This window comes from Hipposideros armiger, unplaced genomic scaffold (assembly GCF_001890085.2).
Source record: "Hipposideros armiger isolate ML-2016 unplaced genomic scaffold, ASM189008v1 scaffold_644, whole genome shotgun sequence".
NCBI lineage: Eukaryota > Metazoa > Chordata > Mammalia > Chiroptera > Hipposideridae > Hipposideros > Hipposideros armiger.
Genome location: NW_017731994.1, coordinates 393,527 through 404,745, shown reverse-complemented (window position 1 = coordinate 404,745; position 11,219 = coordinate 393,527).

Genomic DNA, 11,219 nt, shown 5'->3' with positions numbered 1-11,219 from the left:
ACAACTCTAGTTATGAATTTAACTATTTCTCTTTCACTTTTATATATTTCCATCTTTTTTATTAGGTGCAGATACATTCTGGATTTTTATTTATTCTAGCAAATGATTTCTTTATCATTATAAAGTGTCCTTCTTTTCCTTAGTACATTCCATATTCTGAAGTCAACTTTTCACAATATCAACGTATCCTTAGGTTTAGTATTTGATTTGCATATATTTAGTCCCCTTTTCAATTTTAAGATATTTATGTCCTCACATTTTTACTGTACTAAAGTGTGGTTAGACTTTATATATATATTGGACTTATTAGTGTTAATGGATTAAAATATACTATTTAACTATTTTCTATTCATTCCATTGAATATTTGCCTATTTTTCTTCTGTTTTTATAGTGTGTATTAGTTTTAAATCCCTTATTACCTACACCACTGGCTTATTATTTACATATCTTCTAAAAAATAGTTACTGACCTAGATTTGTGATATCCATGTTGAATTATTTAAAGTCTACCTTTATAGACTATTATTTGGTTTCACAGCATATTTCCATTTCTCTTTTCCAATTTTTTGTCCTATTGCTTGCCTTATTTTAATTTAACATATGCTAAACACACATCAGTAATCTTTTTGGCTATAGACATTTAATATTTTTGTAACAAATTTATAAATAATGTTATCTTTTTTTATTATACACAGTGAATATGTTTAAAAAGTTATATTATTCCATATTTCTGGGTTTCTTTTTTACAAGTTTTATATTATCATAATTATTTTAATTATCATAATTATTCATCCACTCAATATGAATTTTAAAATATATAGTCTAAAATGTCATTCATTTATTACATTTAACGTTACAAAAAAACAGCATACTTTTATGTGGTATTTTTTTGTTTTGTTTAGTTTGCTTTTAATATTTGACTTATACTATGGATTATTAATGTCATCAAACTGTACACTGAAGGCACCCTGGCTTGGGAGAACAGGTGGAGGTGCCAGAAACCCCGGGCTCTGCTGCCCCTGCCCCCCCCCAGGGCCTTCTCCTCGTTTTCCTTTGGAGGCAGAACTACCCACTGAGGCAAGGGTTTGGTCATTCCCTCTGCTCTGAGACCTAGGAGGCTGTTTTTATCTTTAAAAAAATCTTAATTTTCTCTAATGTAAAAACAGAAATAGGATAATTTGTTGTTTCAGAATGTGTTAAATTAAGCTTTGAGAAATATATGTTCTTGAATTTATCATCTCGCTGTTTTTCATTATTCATTTTTATTTTTCTCTTCATCATTACTTCTAAAATATACAAGCTGATCATGTTTCACTGATATTTTCCTCTTTAAAAATTCTAAAATAATGTATTAATATTTGTTTTCTGTTAATCAATACTGAAAATGTAATCAATGATAAAGTTAATAATTAATGTACTGTGTGATATATGTTTGCTCCTTGTGTAGGGAACAACAGTTTAGTAATTCTCTTTTTATTTTATCTGCAAAGGCTTCTAATTGTGAATTGCAAAAGATTTCAGGGATGACCTAAATAGTTGTTGCAGAGAATATTTAGGACAAATGAGCAAGTGAAAATTTGCTGAGAGAACAGAAATATCTCAATTATTTTATGCAAAATTTCAGAAGAAATCAGTATTTTAAAAAACAGATGTGTTAGTATTGTTAAATATGGCATTAAATAAATTACTGACATCATATAACATTCAGTAAAACATGTACATATGAGGTCGAACAATTAAGTTCACGAACTTTCCACCATGCCCTTGAATTATATTCAAATACATAATTCTTCATAATCAGTGATTTCTTGGAGTGACTGGTAGATTTTTCACAACCATGGCTAAATGGAATTATCACAATAAGTCATCCAAGTGGATAGCTCTAGCTTGAAATTGTTATTTTGATTTCTGCTTTTCCTTTAAGATCTATGTTCAACAGTAATAATGAATAATGGGATTCATCTTTTTAAAGGTTTAATTCTTTTAAAACAGTTTTAGGTTCACAGTAAGTATGGTGGGAAAGTACAGAGATTTCTCATCTACCACCTACCCCACACATGCAAAGCCTCCTGCATTATACACATCACTCACCACAGTAGGGGCATTTGCTATACCTGATGAACCTTCATCGACACACCATAATCACCCAAAACTTACAGTCTAAATTAGGGTTCACTCTTGGTGTTGCACATTCTATGGATTTGAACAGTATGTGATGGCATTTTATCTACCCATCACTATAGTATTATACAGAATATTTTCACTGCCCTAAATATCCTCTGTGCTCTGCCTATACCTCCCTCCCTCAGCCCCAATTCAGGCAACCACTGATCTTTTTACTCTGTCTGTAGTTTTGCCTTTTCCAGAATGTCACACAGTTGGGATCATACAGGATGTAGCCTTTTCAGATTTTGTCTTTCACTTAGCAATATGCATTTAATGTTCTTCCATGTCTTTTCATAGCTTAATAGCTCATTTCTTTTTAGTGCGAAACAATATTCTATTGTATGGATATGTAACAGTTTATTTATCTATCCATCTACTGAACAGCATTTTGGTTGTTTCCAAATTTTGGCAATTATGAATAAAGCTGCGATAAACATCTGGGTGCAGGTTTTGGATGGTCATGAGTTTCTAATTCTTTTGGGTAAATACCAATGAGCATGATTTCGGTGTCATATGGTAACAATATATTTAACAGCCTTGAATCATACTTGCAAATTTTATTCAAGAAAAAAATTTATATCAACTTATCACTTTAGCAGTATCATTTCACTTGTATTCAATTTATTCTTGAATGGTTATTTTCTTTTAATTCATGTTACTTTATAAAGTATATTGCTAAACTTAGCTCTGGAAAGGATAATGTTTGTTACCACCTTCCTAGTATTACTTGCCTCACTTTAACACATAATTTTAGACTATTTTGAACTAGGTCTATCTAGATATAAAAAAACTATTATTTTTTCTTTAAAAGTATGTAAATATAAATTTATACTAGGTAGTATACCCTCCCATCATTTGAAAACCAATGAATATCAGGTGTTTTAAATAGGAAATCTAGACAGGAAACTTAGGTAGAATAATCTCTACCTATATAATTTCTTCATAAAATGTAATCTGCAATGCATATTCGGCAAATGCGAGTTCCTAAAGTGGAGCTTGGCTCTAGTACACAACTCTCTCTGAATTTCCATTGGCAACGTTTCTCTGCAATGAGTCTCAGAGATGCGTAGATTAAATATGACTTTATGAAGGGTTCATTTTCTTCTACTTACAACTAGGATGATTACAAGTAGAGTTATTCCATCCTCACTTTTAAAGAAAGCCCATATTTTATATATAAATTAAAAAGCTTTTATCTCTGGAGGGAAAATACTCTATCCTGCCTTATGAAAAAAAAGTGGGAATAAATGATTCTATCATTTCTGAACCATTTCTGTTAATATTAATATCCCACTTTTAATTGGTTCCTCTGGACATTAAATCAACAACAGACTCAATTTTACAGAGAACAGAACTGTGAATATACTCAAAAGTTTTAAAGAGTACAACTATTAAAAGTATAGATGAGGAAATTATGGCCATTAAGTCTTATACGGATTCAGCTACTTTTGAAAGTATTTTGACATTCTGTAAATATATTAGAGAACCGTTGACATAAAAAATTGTATGTTAAGTGAAACTGTATTTATTTATTTATTTGTTTGTTTGTTTGTTTGTTTGTTTATTTTTAAAGAAAATAATTCATCTTTGACAGGGAATAATTTCAAAGGAAACTTGCTGATATAATTAGGATACTTGTAAGTGTAAGTGTACTATTTTGCTGGAGTTTTAGGGGAAAATTTTTTCTCCAAAGATTTTGTTTTCAATCCTTTAAAAACCTCAAACCCTGAAAAAAAAATTCAAGTAAGAATATTTATTGTCATCTCTATCATTTGACTCAATCTATCACAATATGTAATGAATAGGGATATAACATTAATCAAATTCAGAAAATAATATTGTTTTCATTCAGAATAGTGATTTCTGTGAAACATTCTCCATTTCAATAAATACCAGAAATTCCATTCATGTGTCAGTACAACTATACTAATATCATCAAATTTCATGGAAAACTACAGTATTCTCTAACCCATTGTCTCAGCCCAAGAAATGACCCTACCAATGCAGGAATGGGTCTAGGGTTGGGTGTATTTGCCACACTTTCCATATCTTCTTACACTCAGAATTACCAGTTATTTAGACAGGGTCTTCAATTTTTTATCATTTCATAATTTCTTAATTCAGAGTTCCTAACTTTGAAGCATCAATGCCATTTAAAATGTACTTACAAACAAGTTCAAAGACGAATTTACTTAATTTTGAGACAAGATAATTAGAAATATAACAAAAGCTGTATGCTATTTAGATCCTATTTGGGAATCTATACATGGATTACTAATATGAAGAAAATCACCATGAAAAAGTACTTGAAATAATTTAGGTTATTTTTAAAGCCTATCTAATACAGTCACTGGAGCATAGTCTCAAAGTTTAGCAAGACAAAACATCATTCCACAGGATTTTTTTTTATGTTTTCCCAATAGTCTATGTAATAGCATGTGTTTTTGCTGGTGCAGTAGCTAATATGTATTTTTGCATACTTTTTGCACATTTTTATGTCACAAGATCCAAAATAAGCATGAAAATATCCACTTCAAGTTAGAATGTAGTAGTCTCAGCAGGCTAATACTTCCACTGAAAGAATTAGAAGAAATTAATACATTTTAAAAATTACATTATAATGATATTTGGGAGATATGTACACTATTAATCAAAGTCTACCTTCAACTAATCTTAGATAATTCTTCAATTATAATGTGAGAACTTTAAATCATGTGCTCCTAATTCTTATCTGCTAGTAATAAATCATCTTCAGTTTTCTTTATATAAAATAAACTTACATATCTTCTTCATTTAAGAAGAAAAGTATTTTCATTGAGTACAGAATTCTCACAGAATGGTAGAGGCTATTTGCAAAATATATATGTGATATAAGGCTTGAATCTAAAATATATATTTAAATATCTCACATGTCAATAAAAAGTTATAAAACTTCAGTTAAAAAGTAGAAAATTTCTGAATAGAGGCTTTATCAAAGAAGATATATGGATGGCAGGTCATCACATGAAAAACTGTTCAACAGAATAAGTCTTTAAGATAGTGCAAAATAAAATCACGATAGCATACCACTAAAAATCTGCTAGAATGGTAAAAATGTAAAATGACTGTCTGTAGCAACTGTTAACAAGGATGTGGAGCAATTATATACTCATATATTGTGTGGATGGTTCTTCCAAATACTTTAGAAGACAATTTTACAGTTACTTAGAAGTTCAAATATCCATCTACCAGATCACTTAGTTATTGCATTCTAGATATTTACTCAAGAGAAATGAATACATGGCTTGTTGCAGCTTTTTTTTGTAAAAGCAAAAACCTGGAAATAGCCAAACTAATTATGGTTTATCCCTACAATGAACTACTTACTACTTAGCAACTAAAGAGAATGAACTATTGATACATACAAGGATAAACCTCAAAATAGTTATGCTGAGTTTTTAAAAAGCTAAAAAAGGTATGCACTGTACAATTAAATTTACATAAAGTTCTTCAAAATAAAATCTAATCTATAGCAACAGAAAACAGATATGTGCTTTCCTGGGATCTAAATGTGGAAGAGCGGGATGGATTGTGAAGAGGTATGAGTCACTAGAAATCTTCTAGTACTAATGTATATGTTCACTAACTACAGATGCTAAAACTCATCAAGCTACATCTTCAACATATTGGATATTATTGTAAAAACAAAGGTTAAACCCTAGGAATTAAGAAAACATACCTCAGTCATCTTGTTTTTGGTGGAAATCAAGAAGATTTGAAAATGTAAAAAGAAAAACAGAAACTCGAATAGGTAAACAAATTTTGACTTTTAAAATATTAAATCATACAATGTAATTATTAATACTGTGTCATATGGCAAAAACATAGACACATGGATTCAATAAATTGGATAGAGTAGAAATAAAGCCATTCATAAATAGACCATTGATTTACAACTAAGACCATGGCAATTCATTTTTCATTTAAATCGTGTTTTAAAAAAATATTTCTGAAATAACTTTGTATACAAAGAGAGACAAAAATAATCTCAACCCATAACTCACATTAAATTAAAAAAAATTTAAAACCCTAAAAATGAATCATAGATCTAAAAGCTATACCTAAAAATGGAAAACATATGGAGGAAGTATGCAGATATTGAAGCATTATATTGTACACCTGAAACTATAACATATTAAATGTCAATATACCTTAGTGAGAGAGAGAGAGAGAGAGAGAGAGAGACAGAGAGAGAGAGAGAGAAGAGAGAGAGAGGAAAACACATGGATGGAAATATAGAAGAAAATCTTTTACAACTGTAGTTTGGCAAATATATATTTTTTAGATAGGACACAAAATCCACAAATCCTAAAACAAATTTCAAGTTGAACTTCACAAGAATCATCATTTTTTTAAATCACATTGTTTAAAAGTGAATATTTATAGAATAGAAAAATATTTTGAAAACACATAGCTGAACATGCATTTAAATATGTAATCAATAATATCAATAATATCAATAATAATACTATAATATCAATAATAATCATATAAGTAAGATAATGAGCAAATATCTGAAGAGTTGCTTCACAAAAGAAGCAATAGGAATGGCAAATATATACATAAAATAGGTTTGTCATCATTTTTCTTTTGTATTTCTTTTAATGAATAATGGTGACAAACTCATTGATAAAATGAATAATAAACAAATATTACTGTTGCACAAATTGATATAAATCCTCACAATAAAGACTGATTTACCTTAATTTCTAATACTGGATAAATCAGGTTTGGTTTTTTAATAACAACAGCAACAAAAATACAAAGTATGCCGAAAGGGAAGAAAAAATTTCTGAAGAGATGAAGCAAGCACCAAAATCAGACTCAGACATACACAAATATTTGAGTTATCGGGCTTGAATTTTAAAATATCTGTAATTAAAATGTTAATAACAGCTTACAAAAACGGATGGGCAATATAAACAGATGAAAATTCTAAGACAGAATCAAAAGGAAATGCTAGGAATCAAAAGTAATATATGAAGAATGAAGTAAAAACAAGATATGAAGAATGTTTTTAATGGGCTCATCTGTAGACTGGACACAAGAAAAGAACTAGTGTGCATGAAGACAGACCAAGAGAAACTTCTTAAACAAAAATGCAAAGAGAAAAAGAATGGAAGAAAAAGAACAGAACTTTGAAAAAAGCTGGAACAATTTCAAAAGTTGTATATACTTGAGATAGTGAAAAAAATAAGCAAAAAGAAAATGTGGCAGAAAAAAATATTTGGAGTAATAATGGACATAATGAAAGATGCCAAACCAATCTGGAAGCTCAGAGAATACCAAGCAGAATAGGTAAAAATATATAAAAAATCGCCCCTCCCCCAAAAAAGAAAAATAAACCCTTATATGTAAAGCATATACTATTCAAAGTGTGGAAATTCAACCAAAGAGAAAACATTGAAAAAAAAAGAAATATTAAAAACAAATAAACAAAATTACTTATAGAAAACAGAAACAAGTATAAAAATTACCATAAACTTTTAAGTTATACAAGCAAAAGAAGAAAGAATTGGAGAATTTGCATTGAAAGAAAAATATACCAACCTATGACTCTATATGCACATAAACTGTCCTTCAAAAATGAAGGAAAATTAAAGACATTCTCAGAAAACAAAAAACTTATGGAATTAATTGCCAGTAGACTTAACTTGTAAGGCATGTTAATGATTTTCTTTAGGTACAAGGATCAAAGAGAAGTCAGAAACTTATATCTAAATAAGAGTGTTGAAAAGGAATAAATAAAGGGAAAAATATTTTATTTGTCTTATTTTTCATTTATCAAAAGAATAACTTTACTTAAAGTAATAACAGTAACAATGTATAAGTTGGGCCGGCCGAGTGGCTCAGTTAGTTAAGAGCTCGCTCAAGAGTTTGAGCTCTGAGCAACAGCGGTTCAAGTCCCGGCCTGAGCTGAGCTGCTGTTGAGCTGCCAACAGGTGGCAGGATGGCTCAGCTAAAAAAACAAAAAAAAAACCAAACAGTGTATAAGTTGATTATAGTATATGGGTAAGTAAAATTAATTGCAACAATAAGGGATGGGAGGAAGGAAAGTATTTCTGTCATACCTTTCTTGAACTAAACAAGAAGTAAAATAAAACCTGAAAGCAAAATTAAAACATGAGAAGGCAGAAAAATAAGTCTTTGGCAACAAACAGAATATAGTTACAAATTGTTCAATATTAGTTCAAATATAAAAATAAACATTTTAAGGCCAGCCGAGTGGCTCAGTTGGTTAAGAGCTCGCTCAAGAGTTTGAACTCTGAACAACAGCGGTTCGATGCCCGGCCTGAGCTGAGCTGCCACTGAGGTGCCAACAGGTGGCTGGATGGCTCAACTAAAAATAAATAAATAAATAAATAATAAACATTTTAAGTAGAAATTGTCTAAATACACTGGTAAAGAACAAAGACTGTCAAAGTGCATAAAATAATATGGAGGCCTAAATTTTTTCTAGAAAAGAAAATATTTTACATTTAGATTCAGATAGATTAACAGTAAAGGGATGAAGAAAGATATACCATGCTAACAATGATCAGATGAAATATGGGTTAGCTTTATTAATTTTGAAACAATCAGATTTTCAAACAAGAAAAATTAACAGGGATACAGAAGGGCACTTCAAAATGATATGTTAGTTATCTAAGAACTCACAGCAATGCCAAACTTGTGTCAACAACTAGATATTCAGATATATGGAGCAAAACGATAGCACTGAAGTTAGACATATAAAATTCACTATTTTAGGTGACCACATCAACAGTCCTCTGTTAATTGATAAATCAAGGACATAGAACGTCATTAAGGGTACAGTTGGCATGAATTGTGGGCCTGAATTGTGCTATCAACTTGATCTAATTGAAATGTGCATAACACTTCCATTAAATAGCAGCAGAATGCATAAACAGGAAACTGAAGAAAAGGAGTGATTGAAGTCTAAAGCAAGCAAAAACAAAATTAAGACAGAATCAGTGAAATTGAAAACAGGATAACAATCAACATAACAGGGAAATTCAACATAACCAAAAGATAGTTAAATATTATATTTTCCAATCCATGAACACAGAGCATCTTTCCATTTCCATAAATCATCCTCAATTTTTTTGTTTTATATTTTTCTACATAGAGTTTCTGTATACATTTGTTAAATTTATGTCAAATTATTTCATTTTGAATTTGTGTTTATACAAGTAGTAGTGTTTTTATTTATTTTCAAATCACAATACTTCATTTCAAATATATGAGTCACTTAACTTTTGCACATTAATCACATTTCATGTTTCTTGCTGTGTTCATTTATTATTTCCATGATTCAGATCTATTCATATCTGTTCTGATCTTTTGCCCATTTTGTAAATATTGTCAAGGTGTCAATTCTTTCCAATTTGGTCAATAGATTACATGTAACCCCAGTCAAAACCCCAATAAGCTATTTTGTGGATATTAACAAATTGAATCTAAATTTATATGAAAAGGCAAAGACCTAGAATAGCCAACATGATACTGCAGGACAAAAACAAATTTGGAGGACTCACATTACCTGATTTCAAGATTTTAATGCTACAGTAATCAATAAAGCATTGTATAGGCAAATGCATCAGTGAAATAATATAAAGATGTCAGAAATAGACCTACATATAATAGTCAACTGATTTTGAACAGGAAAAAAAGGTGTGTCAATGAGAAATAATAGCATTGTAAACCACAAGCACTGGAACAATTGGACATCCATATACAGAAAAAAAAAAGAAGAAGAAGAAATGAAAAGAAAAAGAATTTACAGACCTTAACAACTTTCACAAAAATTAACTCAAAATAGCTCATAGGACTAAGTATAAATTTTATTCAATAAAAATACACAAAACGTATTAGACCTTTAGTTTAGTGATGAGTTTTTAAATCCAACACCAATAGCACCATTCATCAAAATTAAAAACAATAAAAATAAAAAACACCTGATATTTGACTGTATTAAAATTTAAAATGTATCAACAAATGACACTATTAAAAGGATTTTAAAGAAGAACCAACAGACTGAGAGAAATTATTTGCCAATGCATATCTCAAAAAAAAACCAAGTTTGTATTCATGCTATAAAGAAAAATTAAACTAAACATTAAAAAAACAAAAAAGTGAAAACAGTGGGCTAAAGTTCTGAACAAACACCATCAAAGAAAATATGCTAATCACAAAGAAGTACATGAAAAGATGCTCAATATCATTTGGTATTAGAAAAATGCAAATTTAAATTACAGTGGGACACCATCACACACCTATTAAAATGACTAAAATCCAAAGACTGACTATAATGCTGATAATAAACTCTCATTAATAATGGAGGAAATACAAAAGGAAAGCACACTGGAAGTTTCTTATAAGACTAAATGTAGTTTTATCATACAATCCAGCAATCAAGCTCAGAGGTACATACAAAAGTGAAGTGAACACTTGTGTCCACAGATAGCTGCTCACAGATAGCAGTTTATTCATAACTACCAAAAACTGGAAGCAACCAAGATACACCTTAATATGGATAACAAACTATCATATATCCATGCAGAATATTATTTAGTGATAAAAAGAAATATATCAAACCATAAACATAGATGCATGAAACTTAAATGCATATTGCTAAGTGAGAAAAGGCAGTCTGAACAATGTGCATAGTATATGATTTCAATTATATACATTTCTGGGGGGGAAACTATAAATATATGAAACAGATCAGCGGTTTCTTCAGATTCAGAGGGAATAAAATAAATAGTTGAAGCATAGGAGGATATTTAGGGCAACACACTATTCAGTATGGTATTATAATCCTGAATGCAATATAATAAGCATTTGTGAATACCTAAACACTTACATTCCAAAGAGGAACCTTAGTGAATGCAGATTTTACAAAAATTATGTAGAGTTCAGGGATTTCAAAATGAAATGAAGAATGTGAATAACGCCGCAATGAACATAAGGGTGCATATATTTTTTTGGATTAATGTCTTGGGATTTTTTGG